Below are 20,492 nucleotides of genomic sequence, written 5' to 3' on the forward strand. Positions count from 1 at the left end.
ATTAATGTCTGAGGTATTTTTTATTTTATGGCCCCAAATTTGAAGGAGCTTATTTGCATTCCTTATGCAAACAGACTGGTACCATCATGAGAAAATGCATGGGTACTAGGCTAGGTGTTTGTTCACAGGGACATTTTTGAGAAAGTAATAATAAAGGAATGACTGTAACTCTCACTTCTTCGTGTGTATGTGTGTAAGTACACGCATTCACATACTGGTATTGGGCTTGAGTTTAAAGCCCTGTACTCTTGCTTAGTTTTCTTGTTCACAGCTAGAGCTGTACCACCTGAGCCATATCTCCAATCCCACTTTTTGCTGGTGAACTAGAGATGTAGTCCAGAATCATTTTCTTCCCAGGCTGGCTTTGAACTGTGATCATCTAGATCTGAGCTTCCTGAGTAGCTAGGATAATAAGTATATGCCACCCATGCCTGGCTTGTGGGTGTTTGGTTTTTTTTACACATACTTGGCTGCTGACAGAGTAAAAGAATTTACATAGCCTTAGAAAAATAATGAAAGTGTACTACACAAATGGTTACACACACACACATACACACATATAATGTTAAGCCAGACCAGCCATAACCAACACCTAAAAGTCCGTAATGGTTAAAATCCTCCCTTAACAGAAATAACACTGTATATCTAATCATTGTTTCTTTTCTCTGAGACAGACTCCACCCAGGAGAGTATTTCCTTAGATACCAGGGTTATCAGCCATTTTAGTGGAAGGAAATATCTGGAAAAATATACTCTGCCAACTGCATTCATTTGTTGAAGTCTCATGATAGCTGTTCAGTTGCTCTACACTCTGACAACTTAAAACTTGACTTTGGAATATGCAGTTGTTCTGTGTATCTATACAAGTAAGGTGTCTGTACTGCTGTCCCATGAATATGAGGCTACATTTAGTAAACATACGATTATTCAGAGAATAATGAAATTACTTTGCCCATTTGGGAGCTTCAGCTTTTGGGAAGGACAGCATTCAGTCATGGATGTGTGCTCCTATTCTTGTTTAGCTCAAGATCTCCAACCCTCACTCAATAAAATAGCAAACATTGAGCACACAGCCCTTATACCACTTTCTCCACTGGGTAGGAAGCTGAACCAAGCATTCCTGAACAACAAAACAAAGAAAAATCAGTCTGATAATGAAAAGCCATTAAAAATAATTTCTGAAACTTTCCCCTGACCAAATATAAACTCCTGAAGTATTATACATAATTCAAGATGAGTCTTTTTTATTTCTTCCTTCTACTTACATTCCCTTCTGGGAGCAATACTGACATCTGAAATCTTGAGAGAGAGAGAGAGAGAATATCAACTGGTTCTGAAACCAAACAGTTGGAGAATCCAAGCACTTATGTAAAGCTTCCATTTGTTTTAAAGTTACATGCCTTAAAAGAAAAAACTAGAAGATTACCACAATAGAAAAGAACTTAACTGTTAAAGCTATCATTTCCTGAAAAATTCTGCTAGCCAAAAAAAAAAAGGTTGTACAAATTATCATTGGATGGAAGATCGAATAAGCAGGGAGTCACAGTGTCCCAGCAGAGAGAAAAGCAAAAAAGAAATTTCAAAAAGGGTAACGAATTTGTTGTCGCAAAGTCACAGTGAGAGAGGACAGATAAAAATAAAGGGAGAGGGTGCAGCGTCCAGGGAAAGAGGAAGGGGCGAGTGGAAACAGCTGGAATTGTTCAGCTGTGTCAACATTCGGCTGTTTCACAGATTGACTAGCAAAGTGTCATCTGAAACCAATTACATTCCCAAAACCCCACGGACCCAGTTCATAACATTGATTAATCCACATTGTGAAAAAGTCCCCAAGCAAAACTACAACAGCTGTCAGCCCTTGGAGCTAAAAAATAAAAATAAAAAGTGATGAAAAAATAAAAAGAAAAAGAAAATAGAAGGAAAGCTCATCCTCAAATTTTAGATATTTTTTTCTTCCATCTTTGAGTTCACCTACTGAATTAGTGAGTTAGAAGACGGATTTAAAACTACCCCCACTCCATGTCAGATTGACTATAATCAGAAAAGCAGGGGTCATGTTAAAATAAACTCCAAGTCCATTTCCAAAGTCAGAGCTCAATTGTCTCAAGTCTGTTAAGACCTTGGATCTTTTTTGCTCCTTTCTGGGAATCAAAAAAAGATTAAAAAAGAATATCTTTTTCTTTTGCCATTATTTTAAATATCTTCATTTTCCCCTTTGGGCCAATAAAAATGTAGTTGTGTGTCATATACTTTAAAATTTATTTTTTAAAATGCCTTTGGTTCTATTTCACAAAGGCAGAAATAGTTATACAATGTCCCCCGCTTTTTTTTTGGTCAATAGTGGGGCTTGAATGCTGTGCTTGTGTGCTGTTCCTGCACTCTTCAGCTCAAGGCGAGTGCTCTACCACTTGAGCCACAGCGCCACTTCCAGTTTTCTAGTGGCTTATTGGAGATAAGAGTCTCACGGACTTTCCTGCCCAGGCTGGCTTTGAACCAAGATCCTCAGATTTTGGCCTCCTGAGTAGCTAGGATTACAGGTATGAGTCACCAGCGCTCGGCTTACAATGCCTTTTTGAAAGCCTCTAACTTGTGACTGAGTTAGCAATGGCTACCATTCTCCATACATGTGTGAAGCTTAAGTCTTGATCCAATGACACCAGACTTCATGATCCAAGTCTTGTATGAGTCTAAAGGGACAGCAACTAGGAATTTAACACTACACAGAGCAGAACATAAAACAATACATAGATAGATTAAATTAGATTAGATTGATCTTCTAAAACCAACTAAGGAATTTCCATTTCTGTATACTATGGTCTGATTGCTCCATTGTTGAGCTGCACAAGTTGGAAGAGCTGTGGCTTGTTGGGTGGGTTTTTCCTACAGCAATAACATGCATGCTTATTCCTTTACTCCTTAATTCAACAAATATAGTATTGTATATTGACTTTATATCAAGCTCTGAGTTACACTAAAGAATATCAATGGATGTCTACTTTACAAAATATTTTCACAGGCTGAATTTTGTTCACAAGTCAAGTGAAGCTCAGAAAAAGTTTAGTGTGTTGTACAATGTGTATCCAAACCTCAGGCTATTTTATATTTAATGCTGTGTTCTTTAAAAGTAAATAAACAAATACATAAACATGGCTATACTGTATTTGGCATGTGTTCTAATAAGCTATCTGGAGAGTCCCTAAATTATGAAACGTATAATTCCTACTAGGAAATCCATTCTGAGTGTGCGTGCCTGTGTGTGCGTATGTGCGCATGCACATGTGAATGTGCACACACCAGTACTGGAGCTTGAACTGAGGGCTTCAAACTCTTGCTTAGCTTTTTGCTTTAAGGTTGATGCTCAACTGCCTGAGCGACAGCTACACTTCATGACTTTTCCTGGTTAAGTGGAGATAAGAGTCTCTCAAATTTGTCTGCTTAGGTTGGCTTTGACTGTGAACCTCACATCTCACCTCTGAAAGTAGCTAGGATTATAAGTGTGAGCCACTGGCATCTTGGAGCACTTGGGTAAAACTGGATTGCAAAAACTTAAGTGATTTGTATATTCATATCCCATTCTACATTTGCTATTTCCTCTTAAATACCCTATAGGTAATCCACTGGTGTGTTTACTATAAATTTTATATACTATATCTTCATGTATTGATCTTCCTCTTACATACTTACGCAGAAGTATCATGGCACAACCCAATATCACCTACATGAGATTATTTCCAACTCAAATCGTACAGGGAAATGTAAACCTTGATTTCATTGGGACATCCTTCAATTGGAAAACAAGAAACAAAATACAACCCACAGCTGCCCTGTAAAGGAATACAGATATCTTCTCAGCCTTAAGAACTGGAAGATCAAAGTTAGAAACAGATACAAGTTATTAAGATGTAAAGGTAAGATTCTCCAAATCATACCTTCAGAGATTCACAATAGAGAAAATTTATCTAAAGTTTGTAAGGTATATTTGTGTGTCTGTGTGTATGTAAGTGAGTAGGAGAAAAAGATGATAGAGGGAAATACACTAAAAAGAATAATCAGAAACAACAAATAAAGTTTCTAGATAGATTCTCTTATTCTTTTGTCTATTTTTTTTACCCCTGGAGAACATTTATAATTGTATTTTTTAATGCTCAAGATATCACAGATAAACAACAGCAATTGCTCCCAACAGAACCCTAACTATAGTATGTACTTAAAAGAGCAAATTACTGTTTATACATGGACAGGATTGTAAATGAAGGAAAAAGGAATATTAACATTATATGCTACTGAAATAAAGTCAACACAATTCCCTTTTGTTATTTTTATTTTTCAAAAAAATATTCATTTCCTGTATCATGCCCTTTTCTTAGTCTTGATGGACATTAGCACTAACAAGCCTAAAAAGGGTGTAATAGGCCGGAAGCCAGTGGCTCACGGCTGTAATCCTAGCTACTCAGGAGGCTGAGATCTGAGGATCACAGTTGAAAGCCAGCCTGGGCAGGAAAGGCTGTGAAACTCTTCTCTCCAATACACCACCAGAAAACTAGAAGTGGCGCTGTGGCTCAAGTGGTAGAGCGCTTGCCTTGAGCTGAAGTACTGAGATACAGCGCCCAGGCCCAGAGTTCAAGCCACACAACTGAAAACAGCAGCAAAAAAAAAAAGCATAATAGTAGGCTTACATTTTTGTAATGATTGTTAGAACCCAGAATACCCTAGAGGATGGAAACAGAGTACCTTGTATTTCTGTATTCTGAGATGTCTAAGAATTATTGGAGTACAACAGTTATAATCTAAGTTCTAAACACAGATACCATCCATCCCAAGAACGATGCCTGTCTAGGACATTCAAATAAATGTAAGCTACAAGTTCTACATTCAACCAAAATAATATTGAATCTTAAAGCAATTCCAAGTGAAGTTCTACATAAATTGTCTCTGTACATTTTTAACAAAAAGTTACTATACACTACATTACTTTTTTAATTGTAAGAAATTTTTGTAACTTCCAACTTTTGCTTTTGTGAATTGGGGGCTGAGATACATATATGTACCATAAAACCGTAAGAAAAAGTATGGAAACGGAGGAGGCAACAATGCTTGATAAGAAATGTACTCACTATCTTGCCCATGTAATTGTAAACCATCTGTATGGTATTTTCGCAATAATAATTTAAAAAAAGAGGAAATATGAAATAGTATTGAGTCCATCTCACTGACTATAATAGCTTTTTGTTTGTGTAATAATTGGAACTTAAACTCAGGATTTGGGCTCTGTCCCTTAGCTTTTTTGCTCAAGGCTGGTACTCTACCACTTGAACTACAGCTTCACTTCTAGCTTTTTGGTGGTTAGTTGGTGATACGAGTCTCACAGGCTTTCCTGCCTGGGCTGGTTTTGAACCTTGCTCCTCAGAGCAGAGCTTCCTGCGTAGCTAGGATTATAGGTATGAGCCATCTGTATCCAGCTACAATATTGTATTGAGAACTGAATAAAGCCCATTTAAAACCTATTCAGAATAGGGTATAGTCCACAACAAAGAGATAGAATAATGTTGACTGTTCAAAGTCAATGTTGCCATTTCCCTGGCACTTCAGAAAAAATAAGTTCCAAGAATTTATATGTGGGTAGATTTAAGGCAAGAAGAAAAAGCAGAGAAGAGGAGGAGGAAGAAGAAAAGAGAACACGGAGGAGGAAAATAGAGGAGGAAGAACAGGAGGAAGAGAAGGTAGAGAAGGAGGAGGAGGAGGAGGAGGAGGAGAAGAATTTGGAAAGGTATAGTTTCTTGTATACTTCTCAATGCTATAATTCAATGCCAAAAAGTTCTTAATAAGGCACAAAAGGAAAGGGAAAGACAAAGGGAAAGGGAAAGGGAAGGAAAGGAAAAAGGAAAGGAAAAGGAAAGGAGTCAGAGTCAGAGACCTGAAGAATAATTATCCAAGCCCTCTCTATTGCTTCTGTGCTCCTCTAAACAGTTTCTTGGACAATAATATACTAAAGTCTTTTGTTTGATTAGGAGGTGTGGGGGGGGGGAGGCAGAGGGTCAGGTGTCCCATTTCTTTTATTTTATTTTATCTTCTTATTGTGTTCTTAGTTTATTTAAAACCAAGACCCTCAATGACCAAGTAGGATTGTTCATAGCATACATCTCCAAAACAAGGACTGTCTTGTGTAGAGATGACAATGAACTTGTCTAGGCCCAGTTCCTCACAACACCATCTATCATTGCTCAGTGGTTCAAATTTTCAAATGGCATGAACTGTCTGGGAACAGCTCTGTTGCTTATATTGCAAAAGTATGGCTTGTCTCAACTCAAGGGATTCACAATGATTTGGGAGCATAAAAGGAAATGGACTTGTACAGACTGGAGAAAAATCTAGCATTGAAATTCTCATTTCAGCCCATCTGTCAAAAAGGAAGGTAAACATGTATATACATTGCATGAGATTTCAAGTTAATACTCTAGCCAGTGTAATTATGCTTACACTGGGGACATTGTTGCAAGACTTTACAAGAACAAAAGTCTTAGAGTTTTCTGGAGTTATTCAATCCCTGCATCATGCTTTCCCGCCATCAATGCAAAACACTGCCTGGCTCACTGCCAAATTTCAAAAGGCATTCACTTGCTGGGCTCTGGTGGCTCATACTGTAATCCTAGCTATTCAGGAGGTTGGAATCTAAACATCAAGGTTCAAAGCCAGCATGGGCAGAAAAGTCTGTGCAATTCTTATCTCCAATTAACCAACAAAAGTGGAGATGTAGCTTAAATGGTACAGTTCCAGCCTTTGGTGAAAAACAAAAACAGGCAAGCGCATGATGCCTTGAGTTGAAGCCTCAGTTCTAGTACAAAAAGAAAAAGGCATTCCCTTGTACAAAGACACACATCAGCTTTGCAGAATATCATGGAGTCCATTCTGATGACATAAGATACTCAGATCCTGGTTTATCACCACGAAGGCTTTGGCTTACTACTCAAACCTAAGCTTAATCATGAAACACAGAGTAGTTGGTAGGTAATGGTGTCTTACTTGAGTCTGATGCCAACTGTAGAAGAGTGCTTCAATAAAAATCCATCTAAGGGTGCTTGCTGTCATCATTGAGGAACAGGAATGGCCACCAGGATGGATCTGTCCACCCATCATGCCGACCTACTTTGAACTCACTTCTTCAGAACTCCTGAGAGAATAAGCCTGTGCTTTTATATTCAGGTTTAGCTACAGCACTGGGTACCTTTGTGTTAGCTTGTAAACCTAAAGAACAAGACCAAAGTATAAGAAGAGTTGTTTCCACTAAAGAAGACACTGAAAGGATTAAAACAACCCACATGCCCTCCATGAAGGAGGTATGTAAGTCAAACACACAGTAAGCATATTCTCTGCACCAGACCCTGGCTTGCAGTAGCCAGAGATCCACTGTAGTAATAGAGCACACAAACAGATGTAGAGTATGGGCAGTTGTTCTATTATCTCTGAAGGAAATCATTGTTTATTAAGTAAACTACAGCCACATCTCAAAATGGGTTTAAGAGAGGGTTAGCCAGAACCTCTGTTATTTGGGTGAATTGATCCTGATATTGAAGTACTAGCAAAGAAGTAAACTATATCTGCCAATCTCTTACAATTTATCAAAATCACCTTCTTCTCCAAAGGAATTGAGTTTTTTTAAACTCTTGTTATTTACTGTATTAATCCAGGGGAAAGTATAAAGGTGACAGACTCCTAGAAATGTTCCAGCACTTTCACTTTTCCATGAGAACAAGGCCATGATTTTCAAGCTATGAGATTTAACAAGCACTCAGGAAGCCATGGAATATTTGAACATCTCCAAGGCAGTGTAGCAACATTTGTCTGACTCAACACCCATTTTCACTATTAAGTTCTTTGAAACTATCTGTGTTGGCCCCAGGGCCCTGTGGAAAAGGTACTTATCCATAAAGGTACCATGAACTGAGAAAGTTTGGGACTCATGGGCACTGGAAGAGTGGAGGCTGTCTCCAACAGGCCTCAGAGCCCCTCAACAGCAGACGAAAGAGAGTCCCTATCCTCCAAGGTCATTGTGTAGAGATGCAGAGAGGGAGACTTACTGGATTTTCTCATGCTTTGATCCTGCTTTAATTTTAAGTTCTAAGTCTTGGAATGGTTCTCACCAAACAGCATGTATCATCATATATACATATCACAGGCCTAGTGTATGCTCAATAAATGATACTAGCAGTGTGTGTGTGTGTGTGTGTGTGTGTGTGCGCGCGCGCGTGCGCGTGTGTGTGTATGTGTTGGGGGTGATGATAATTATCATTATTAGTATCACCACTCAGGTTTACTTGCTGGCTTACAAATGCAAGCAGTCTAAATTCTCTTTCTGACCCCATGAGCACAGAGCTTTGTAAGCCACAAAGTTCAGAAAAGTTTAAGATTGTCTATGTTACAATATGTATAGAAATGTGGCAGAATTCAGTCTTTTTACATGCAACTTAGGCCTTACAGGTTTCTTTGAATAGTACCTAAGTAGACCTGAGAGACATCTTTTCTAGTTGCCTGACAGGTAACCTGCACAGCCTTCTTCCTCCAGTATCCTACAGTTCCATCTGATAGAGGGAGCCCAATGATTGATGTCTCCAGCCAATGGTCATGGGCCATTTCCTCTAGGAAAGGAAAAACATGAGCACAAGGAGCAATGAGAGATCAGGGTTAGATTTTGGCCATGATGAAAAAGGCTCTTGATCAGGCAAGCTGCAGAAGCTCAGATTCCAGTCTGGCTGGTGATAGATAACCACAGTTTAGAAAGAAAGGCAGTGGTGATGACCAGGTACACACACAGAGCTTTCAGTGGCTATTAATGTGAGTCAGGGCAGGATGATACCCAGACAAATTTCAGGTCTGCTTAGTGCTGAGACCTTGATGTCTTCTGATTTGTGTTAGGCCAAAGAAGGTTATATTTCTGAACTTACTGTGTTGTCTCAAATTTCTGTTCCCTCTGCCTCACCCTCCCCAGTGCTAGGATAACAGACAAGGTGGCCATGCCTGGTTCTATCACTGTCACTTTTTTAAATTCAGCAAATGTTCCTCTTCAACAGGTGTCAGCTGACTCATAAATGTAAAATCCAAACACCAGCTGCCTTTGAGGTAATTATCCAGGAGCCCTGGCCTCACCTTTTTTCAGTATATGCTTCTTCCTTTCTGGTGACTCATTTTTACTACCTCTTAGCCTCACTTGTTTTTTTCCCGTTCCTCTCCCTTAGCTTTTCCTCAATACCACTAAGCCCAAACCTGCTGAGCTAGCTGGCTGTCCATGCCTGCTGTCAAGCCTTACCCCTTGCCCAATTGTCTGCCTGCTGCTGAGGTCCTCAGGGCTTGCTAACTGTCCTGAAGTTCAAGACTGATGAAAGAAAAATCATACACATATAAATCCTTAGCATTTTCCGATTGGTTTCTCAACTACTGAGGAAGGGTGAACTCCCATCTTCTAGTGTTTGTACTGCAGGAATGGAAATATTCCACTCACTCTTCAGTGGAAGGTGTCCTACAGGGGCTGCTCCAGACCTGTGCACCTACCTGTCTACTCCTTGCTATCTCCTCACCATAAAACACAAGTTCCCAGTGTGTTAAGACTGACACCTAACTATGGTTGAGCTGTGATGATGAAGCAGGACTTCCTCTCCTGTAGACATCTAAGTTCATTTCCCTCTCTTATCCTGGCAGCCATACCCTGTGAGGGTTCTACAGACTCTTGCCTTTATGTGGTCCTTGTATCCTGGCCTTGGTCACATTCAGGGCTTCAATCACTTGGGCACAGGCTGGATGTGGAATCTGCCTCTGGGCTTTGAAGTGACAAAACTCTGCCTTAAGTCCTTAGAGATGTCCTCATATGTATGTGTGTGTGTGTGCGTGCACGCACGTGCATGAGTATGCGCGTGTGTACATGCGCAAATGCATCATCTTACCAATAAAGCCCTCTGCTCCTACTAGGCTATTATTCTTGTTGATAAGATACCTTCAGCCAGAGATCTGTTTGAGTGAAGAAATGTGGGATTGGATTTGGAAAAAATCCCATCTCATCCCCAGTCTCCACTGAGCGGCGCATCCTTTGAAATGGACAGGGAAGATACAATTATCTCAGTGTTTGAGATGGGAACACTAATGAGGTTAATAGGTTTTCCCAGAGTCCCAAAGCTCTACAGTAGAGCTGTGCCTTGACCCAAGTCTTCCATGTCTACACCTCCTCCCATTATACCACAGCTGCTTAGATTCCCAGCTAGAACCATTGTTCTTCTTGACTTTAGCATACAGAATCCATGGAAAAACACAGAGATGTTTCTATCAGGGAAAGAACAGACCCCTTATCACATCTGCCTTAAAATGGTTTGTGGAATTACATGACCCAAGCAGCTGCCAGGCAGCCCTAAGACATCCAAAGGATGGAAGCCACCATCCTGTTACCTGAAAATGCAGGCATGTTAAAGCTTGCTGTCCCTCTCCTGAAAGCTCAATCTCCACCCTTCTCAACCTGCGGTTGCCCTTGGTCTCTTTCCTCTCCTCAGACTAGGGGAGATGCTAACGGTCCAGCAGGGAACTAAGCCATTGTTTCTCTCACATGAACATGCACCAGAAACACCTGGAAGTTGAGGGCAGGACCAAAGGATGAACATCTGAACCCATTCACAGGTGGGCCCTGAGAATGCTGGGTCAAGGACCACACTGACAAGGAGCTACTAACATATAGTGACTCATCTGTATCCACAGACTGGCTAATTGTTCCACATGTAGCAGATGTACTTATTGAACCAACAGGCAGGTGGTCCATCCCTTGATCATCTCCACAAAAATTATTTCAGCAGCTTCTCTGGTATCTGTTATAGACTCAGTGGTTTTCAGTGAGATAAAAGTCCCCAGTGTCTAGGAACAGAGAAGCTAAAGATAGCCACAATTCATGTGGACATGCAATGCAAGATAAGACAGCCATATTGAGATGATAACAAATTCCCACTGAATAAAACAAAGAAGGCTCACAATGGAGATAGCAAAGTTCCTTGGGAGGTCCCTGAAGTTTGCCCATTTTAATTTCTAGTGATAGCATCATCACCATGCCATGGATAGCTTGTGAGGAAGATACTGTATTGAATCACAACTCTCCTTTCAAAGCATGCTTTTCTGACTTAATGGTGTGCAAGGACTTGAACTGCCATCCAGTGGCTTTGTGACAAAGGCAAGTAGAGCTGCAGCCCCAGAAATTAGTTTCAACACGGTTGACTCACGGTATCAAAGATCTGTATACTGTTCAGCTAAGCAGAAGTATTATCTGGGTAATGATCATTTCTCACTGGATTCCCCTCCCTTGCTTGTTCAAAAGCAAAAAGCCCTTAATTGCTTCTTGAACTACACACAAGTGGGCTGTTGGCGGTGACTGTAATTCAGCGTGGAGAAGCAAGGAAAACAGTAAAACAGATTTCCCTTTAAGCCTCTGCTTAAAGGGAAGGGTCCACAGAAGTGACAGTGACAGGCCTGGGACACTGGAAAGTGGAGTGAGATCCTCTAAAAGCAGATTGGTGCTATATTAGCAGCTGAAGGGGTGTGTGTATGTGTGCACGTGTGTGTGCATGCACAAGTATTAGACTGAGGCTTGAACTCTGGGCCTTACACTCTTGCTTGGTTTTTATACTCCAAGCTGGTGCTCTATCATCTGTAGTACATATCTCCACTTCTGGCTTTTTTTTTGTAGTTAACTGGAGATAAGAGTCTAACAGACTTTCCTGCCTGAGAAGGAACAAAGCTCAAAGCCACCGGAGTAACTGGGGGTATAGGCATGAGCAATGGTATCCAGCTGAAGTCATCTTTAATTGCAGGTTTGATTGACAGATTCTACTATGAGTGAGTTGGGGTCTGAGGACAGTGAGGAGAATGGAAGAATAGAAATCATCTCAGAAGGATGTCACAATATGGATGCTGGGATTCCTAGTAAAGACACTAAAATATGAGGAAACTCAAGGATTCTGGGTTCAGTCTTGGGCCATTTTAACATCATGCCAGATCCAGGTCAAAAGATCCATTCAGATAAATGGTTACCCACTTAAGAATTAAGGACCATTTTCTTTCATGAAGACTGTGTGTACTTAGGAAATATTGTAAATCTGAAGGGACCTTACCCATACTGCCAGGCTTGCTGGCTATTCTACCCCAAGTCATGGCCATTAGGTGCACTGATGTCAGGAATTAGAAAAAGTAATGCACATAACTGAGATGTCAACAGCTAAAAATGAGCCATTTGTAAATATTTATCTTTACCTTCACCTACCATTGATGCAGGCCTGCCAAAGAAAGTCTTTTGAGGACTGGAACTTCTCCAACCTTTCCATTCTATCCAGTCTCACTGCGTTCAGAGGAATCTCTTCTTCCTTTAGATGCTGCCACCACCCCATGGCAGGTAGTTCTTCTGCCTGTGCAGCACACTCCCACTTATCTTCCTCCCTCCTTTTTGACTGATCAACAGTCCCTAAAACAGGAACTGGAGGAGAGAAGAGGCCCTCCCTTCTACCTCTGTTCTCTGCAGAGTAGACACATCACTTCCACAATAACACTGAACATTGCTTTTGTGAGGGAAACCACAGTGACTGAAATGAACACAGGGAAAAGCCTGATACTAGGTCTTAATAAGGCAAACACTCAAAAATAAGGGGAGGGGCTGAGAAGTTGGCTCAGTGGTAGAGTGCTTGCCTCTCACGCATGAGGCCCTGGGTTCGATTCCTCAGCGCCACATAAGCAGAAAAAGCCAGAAGTGGCGCTGTGGCTCAAGTGGTAGAGTGCTAGCCTTGAGCTGAAGAGCTGCGGGGCAGTGCCCAGGCCCAGAGTTCAGCCCCCACATCAACAAAAAGTTGGGAGGGTGGGGGGAAGGAGCCATTTATAACTCACATGTATTGAGGACTTGGCATGTACAAAATCCATAATAACCTTGCTAGGTGAGTACCATCATGATCCCTATGTTAAGGGATACAGAAGGAATAGACTGCCAAATTACTTTGAATCCACAGCTCTCTGCCTTTGGCATCTCTGATCTTGTCTGATTTATGGCCAAAAGGACATATGCAGGCACTATTTGAAGGGAGATGATGTGTGTGTTTCTCTCCACTCCCCACCCCATTCATCCATCTATCTCTGGACGTTGGGGCTTACATGACTACCATATATTTGACAACGAGCCAACTGTTCATCATACACTCCTTGTAAAACATTTTAACTCTGTAAGGTAAGCTGTTTTATTGCCCCATGTCACAAACAAGAAAACTCAGACTCCATACGACTGAATAACTTGCCTACATTTCCACAAGTTGGAGAGGCAACGATGAAACTAGAAAGTCCACATGCCTTGCAAATCCCCCATCTTCTCTGAGCAAAAAATGCTAATTCTGCTACAGGACCATAAGACCCTTAGAGATTTTATATGTTCTAAGTATCAGGAATGATGCCACCGATTCATTTAGCAATTATCTTAAAATTCTCCTATAAAAGATGCTTGCCATAAAAATAGTAAAATGGAAATAATGGTGAGGTTATTAATCAGTCAAGGAAGTTTAAGTGACATTTCTTTGCCAGGTCTTATATACAGATCTCTACCATTCATATATAGTTCATAAAGCTTTTTCTATGACAAAAACCTAACTTTATTTCCCTGGTGGGAAGGTATGCACTTGCTCTTTCTCCCCCCTCCCCCAACTTCTATCCCACCTATATAAATAAGCAAGCAGCATACATGGATGTCCAGAGTTTTTTTAAAATAATAATCACTAGTTGACCTACCTAGTTTCAGAATTATGCAAAAATGTGCTGCATTCCAATGTCATTTGTGGAGTTCTCTTGAAATCCTTTTGAGCAGGATGGAAACAAGAATAGACCTGCAGTTAGCAAATACTTCTTGACAATGTATAATATGCCCTGCTCCATGTTAGGTACTGGACAGATATCCAGCGTGATCACTGTGGCCTTCATCTTCACATTGTCAGCTGCTGATCTGAGATGGAAGACACACCAAGACCATGTACAGATGTCAGGATCTGTGAGCTTTCTTTTTGCCAGCATGGGCACTTTTGGATGACGGTAGTGAAAAGATCCTGGTTTGAATTAGACCTGGTTTAAAATTGGCCCTGTTGCTTTATTTACCAAGTAACTACAAGCAAGTCATGTAAACTCTTCAAGGCACAGGTTCACTCTTTGTAAATAGAATCAAAAATTCTCCCAGTAGCTGGGGAGGGGTGTGCTAATCATGCATTTAAAAAGAGACTAACATGTACATGACACATATTACAGAAGGGGACGCTGGCAGATGCCATAAGGCACAAGTTAACTGGAGCTACTCTCTCATTCTGAGGTATAGACAACTCTCTTCTCTTAGTTGTAACTCTCAATTTCCTACCTTTATGCATATTTCAGCCTAATCTAAACCTCCATTCTAATATCTCAGTGCAACCCCCATCTACTCACCTGTGCTCATCTTTTCTTTTGTTTTTTATGTTATTTTTTAAATTTTATTTTCTTGTAAAGATGCTGTACAGAGAGATTACAGTTACATAAGTAAGGCAATGTGTGCTCATCTTTTCTGTGCACCTGTCACTCATCTTGGAGTGTCTCTATTTCCTCGCCCCATTCCTTACCAGAGGATGAGTTAGTGTCAGCAGTATGTCCTGGCTCCAAGAACAGTAATGGTCACTAGGCAGGTGTTCAATAATCATTTGTTTAGAAGAAAAATGGGTAAATATAGATGGATTCCATGTCTAAACTTGTATAACTCTGCCATTAGTGAAATTCAGCATCAAATTCTGCTGTCTTGTCTTGTGGAATTCAGAGGCTCGTGTTCTTGCTTGGCTTTTTTCTTTTTTTCCTGAAAACTGGTGCTCTACCATTTGAGTTATAGTACCACTTCCAGCTTTTGGTGGTTAATTAAAGACAAGAGTCTCATGAACTTCCCTGCATAGGCTGGCTTTGAACCTCCATCTCCAGATCTCAGCCTCTTTAGTAGCTAGGATTATAGACACGAGCAACCAGCACTGGCTTAGCTATCTCATTTAATAAGATCACTATCCAAGCCGGGCACTGGTGGCTCACGCCTCTAATCCTAGCTACTCAGGAGGCTGAGATCTGAGGATCGCAGTTCAAAGCCAGCCCGGGCAGGAAAGACCGTGAGACTCCTATCTCCAATAAACCACCAGAAAACCGTAAGTGGCGCTGTAGCTCAAGTAGTACAGCGCTCGCCTTGAGCTGAGGAGCTGAGGGACAGCGCCCAGGCCCAGAGTTCAAGCCCCACGACCGACAAAAAAAAAATAAGATCACTATCCAATGTGGGTGCTGTTCAGATGTTTATACCAATGTTAAGCATAAATAAATGTGGGAAGAATTCGGGTCAGTCCAACATTAGTAACAATATCTTTTTGTTCTCCTGGGAGCTGTTTTAGATTCCGGTTTCATCCCCAGCTCTACATAAAGAGATGGGGTTGGGACTGCAGCAGCTAGAATTACAGCCATTTTTGTCAGCCTGTCATCTGACTCACTGTCTGGCCAGAGTGTCTCTCCCTCTGGGTCTGCAGACATTTTGCACAGGAAGAAAGCAATAAAACGAACAGTCACAGAGCCAACACATTCTTCAAGCTTCAAAGCTTCTTGTTGTGTGTCCCAGTCCATACATTTCTGAGAAGCACCATGGAGAGAGCCTCCTATCTGTTACCTCCAGCATGGCTGGGAATCAAAGCACTGACCCCCAAGGGATGTTTTCTAAAGGCCTGAGGGCAGTAGGCCATTTTAGTCTGGCTCTGGGAGAGATTCCCTGATGACCAGAGAATATCTGCGAAGTCTAACTTCATCTGTTCCTTAATACCTTAAATGTAAGAGTTGCTTGCAATCTTTTGGAGGGGGGGGGGGGGTTATATTTGGAAGAGGGAAATGAACTAGATACAGCTTACCAAAAAAAAAAAAAAGAGAGAAAGCCATTTTTAAAATTGTTTACAAATCCCCCCACCAGCAAAAAAATCTACATACTGTATTTCCAGATTACTGAATGCAGTAGATCTTATTAATAGAATCATTTGTCAGTGTGTGTCATACCTTCTCTCCGTTATTTTTCAAAGCAAATCAATCATAGCAAACCTATTTGATGATAAGAGACTGGGATTTACAATCATTAATGAGTTTAAATTAGCTCTAGAATAATCACAGGGATTGTAGAAAACTGGCAGACAATAAACCCCTATTTAGGGTTTCAGTTTCACTTTTTGAGAGGGTTGCTTTTCAGACCACTTATTAATTATTCCCAAAACGAAGACAAGACACAATCTTGTCACAGATTTGTTGTTATCATCCTGTTTGACCTTTTTCACTTTTTTCCCCTTGGAGAGGGGGTACAGTGCTGGGATTTGAACTCAAGGACTCAAGTTTACTTTCTTAGCTGATGATCTACTACCTGAGCCACACCTCCAGCCCTGCTTTTTGCTGATTATTTTGTAAATAAGAGTCTCACAGACTTTTGGGCTTAGGTTGTCTTTGAAATGCAATCCCCCAGCTCTCAGGCTTCTGAATAGCTACAATTATAGGCATGAGCTATCGGAGCCTGGCTAGGGCTATCAATGAGGCTATCCTCCAGAGAAAGACTTAGATCAACTTATTTTTAAAATGTTCCATCAAATGATAGTGCACCTGCATGAAGCCCTGAGTTCCTACCCCAGCCCTGCCACACACACACACACACACACACACACACACACACAAACACACACACACAGTTATATAAAAAAAAATCTTTAGTAATTATTTCTGTAAGTTTCATTGGGCTAGGACATTCTAGAATTTCCAGAGGAATGGTAGAATACAAATAATTTGTATACCTCAAGTCAAAGATACAGAAAGTGTTATCAGTAAAAGATGATTAAGAGAACCAAATTCTTATCCAATATACTCTTTTGATGAGGAAGAGGTGGTGAGAAGAGGGAGTGGATGTATTCCACCAAATGACCTTAGAATAAGATAAGTAGAGATGGAAAGACCTCTGCCTCCTCATTCAGGGCTAAACTAAACAAAACCTTCCTTTCTAGTTTTCCACATGAACTGGCATCTGAAACCATAAAAGCAACCCTCTCAAAAAGTGTGGAATTGTTTTGAAAGCTGTGTCTGGCAGACAGGGTTGCACCTGACTGTTCTCTGCAGGACGTTTCTCTCAAGCTCGACAATAGGCAGGCAGGATGGATGTTCCATTACTGAGCCTGACACGGCTTCCTTCTCCCACTGCAAGAGCATTTGAATGGGTCCTGGTGGCCTCACTCTGAGTGACCCTGGTATTAAAATCCTAAGAAGAATCCAAAATGAAAGATTAAAATCATTAAACGGTTAATTTCTCATCCTAGTAGGTCGAGGAGAAGAGAGGAATTGTTTCTTTACACATTGTTGGGGGTTTTTTTGTTTTTGTTTTTTTTTTGGTGCCAGTTCTGGGGCTTGAACTCAGGACCTGGGCACTATCCCTGAGCTTCTTTGCTCAAGGCTAGTGCTCTACCACATGAGCCACAGCTACTTGCTAGCTTTTTGGTGTTAAAATAGAGATAAAGAGTCTCAGGGACTTTCCTGTTCAAGTTGGCTTCAAACTGATTCTCTGCTATCAGACTCCTGGGTAGCTAGATTACAGCCATTAACCACAGGAACCTGGTTTCCTTTATATTATCTGGATGCAAGGTGTTTATTCTCTGACACAAAGCCTTTATACTTTACTGCAATGGTAGCATCTCCCCCCACCACACACACCCTCTGCCCACCAAATCTGAAGCTGGAAATCTCTCAAGTGTTCAAAAGACCAACATATTTTCCAAAATCCTTCGGTGCAGGAAAAGCTCAATTTAAAACAGATCCAAATAATCCCAGAATACACCACTGGTTCCATCACATCTGTTCCAGTGTTTGATCATCTGTGAAGGATTCTGGAGTTCTCTTGCACTAAAGGGGGAAATTTGGAGAAGAAAAAATGATCACCCACAGCAACCTGCTTTCTCTCTCTTCTTGAGGCACCTTCTCCTTACTGAGGTTCTTATTTCCTCAGGACAATAAAATAAGCCTCATCACAGGAGACAACTAGAAATCAGGACTACAGAGATCTCTCCAGTTGACCAAATCTAAACAGTATCATAATATCATTGATGATGGTGGAAGAAAAGAAGACTGAAGAATAAATCAATTGCTGGGGCTTTCAAGATCTTGCTAAGTACATCTGTATAAACCCTGAGCCTCTCATTCAGGAAAATCCAGGGCTGGCATTCCACCCCTTCCTGGTTTAACCAGTGTCAGGGTTCAGGGTGGAGTAAAACAGCCTTCAAGGTCAATGGGCAAGTGAGGTTGAGGCAAGAGCTCACAGCATAGTGGCCATCTAAGCCACTCCCTTTTCTTGGATTTTTTTGCCCTACATCTCTGTGAAAGCACACCAATCATTTCCTCTACTTAGGAGAGTTCTGGTTTATTTAGCCCTAGTTGGGTTCATTTGGAAAACACAGGATTCTTCTAGACTTCATTAATCCTATTTGTGACAAACCTGTTGGCCTGGACCTTCATTCAGTATGTCAAAAAAAACTGGGGGGAAAGTGGGGGGGAGGAGTGGGGCTGGGAGGGAAGCAACCTAGGAACTGACTATTCACTCAAAATCAAAAGAAGGAAGCCGATGTCATCCATCCTCTCTTTGGGAAATGCAAACCACTAACATTCTGAGGGCTTCGGCGTAAGTCCAAAGATAATGAAAAGATGATATGGAGATTTATTTGACCTTTCTCAGAGGTATCTAAATAAAGGGGAAATGGCCAACACTTTCCTCTGGGATGTATTGAGTCTTTTTAGAAACTAAGTAATCCCTCCCCACCCCCTTCCCCCCCATATGTGTGTGTATGTGTGTCTAATTTTCTACATTTCAGGCATTTCTACTGCCAGTTTGAATTCTCTTGGCAGAACTTTCCTGTGTTCTCAGTAACAGATGCCTGGAGGAGAGGGTTGCCATGAGTTCTGAAACAGAGCAATGCACAGAGCTGGAGAAGCAGCTGCTCTGCTCCAGTCACTGTGTATACAACTTCACCGAAAGTGTTTAGGAAACAGATCATTCTGGAACCTACACTACCTATTCAAAATTCAGACCCTTTCTCTTCCACCCATCCTCCTCCCCATCCCCACCCCCTCCTAGGCTGTTTGTTTTCTACAGTCTGTGTGGGTGATATATGCATGTGTGTGATGGGGGGGGGGGAGTTGTATATGCATGTAGGGGGAGTGTTTGTGTGTTTTCCTCTCTAGGCTGGTTGAATTATCCCCCAAATGACTCTTAATCCTCAACTGTAATCCCTAGGATTGCAATGACATATGGGGTGGGGGTGGGAGGCAATGTCCATTCCACTTCCTCTGCCCTTCTCTGGCTTGTGGCTCAGCCCAGTCAAGGATGTTGTGAAGAGGCTGATTGGGACTTAGACATGGAGAGAAGCTCACCAGGGAAGGAGTGAGTCTCAAAGTGATAAGGCCTTCCATTTCTTCCTCTGACCACAGACAGGGGACACACACACACACACACAAAGAGAGAGAGCGACAGAGAGAGACAGAGACAGCGGGGGTGGGGAGGAACAGTAACTGGGGCTTGAACTCAGGGCCTCACATTCTTGTTTGGCCTTTTCCACTCAAGACTGATGCTCTCGTACTAAAGCTACAACTCCACTTCTGGCTTTTGGTGGTTAGTTGGAGAGAATAGTCTCATAGACTTTTCTGCCTGGGCTGGCTTTGAACTGCAATCCTCAGATCTCAGTCTCTTCTGTACTCAGGATTGGAGCATGATCCATGGGTACCCAGCCCAAGCCATCATTCTAGTCAAGGCCTTTGACTTTCCCCAATCTACCCAGATAGATGGGTGCTGTGACTAGCAAAGCTCTGGTATGAGAATCTGAAAGCCAGATATCTGTCTCATGGTAGACAAGTCATCTGCTCTCTCCTGCTCTTAGTATCCACAGTCACAAAATGTGAATCAGAACAAATTGGTATCAATGGTGATAAAGCAATATTTCTCAAACTTTTCTATACATACAAATCATTTGAAGATCTTGTGCAGGCAGATTCCTAGGCGCACTTGAAAAGAGACTACACTATTTCAGTAGTTTTGACCAAAGGGCCTGAGAATTTGCTCTTCTAACCTGCTTCTGGGACATGCTGCAGGTCTGAGTGTCACACTTCAAGAATCACTGGGTCCAAGGTTTCTTTTACCCCAACAGCCCACTGTCCTGACCCCAGTGAGGCATGTCAACAACATGAATGAAGTGGCTCTTGATCATAGGAAAAACGTCATAAAGGGCCACAAAAAAAAGTCCCAGGGCTCTTTCATTCTCAGTTTTTCTCTTGTCCCCAATTTCTGAATATGTATTTATAAAACCAAACAAAAAAGATATAGAGAAGACGAGCTATTGACTTCATTTAAGCTACCAGCAGTTTCTATACCAGTAAGGGTGTTGGAACTACCTCCACAAAGTAGG

Source organism: Dipodomys spectabilis, unplaced genomic scaffold (assembly GCF_019054845.1).
Source record: "Dipodomys spectabilis isolate Male_0828 unplaced genomic scaffold, ASM1905484v1 ptg000108l, whole genome shotgun sequence".
NCBI classification, from domain to species: domain Eukaryota; kingdom Metazoa; phylum Chordata; class Mammalia; order Rodentia; family Heteromyidae; genus Dipodomys; species Dipodomys spectabilis.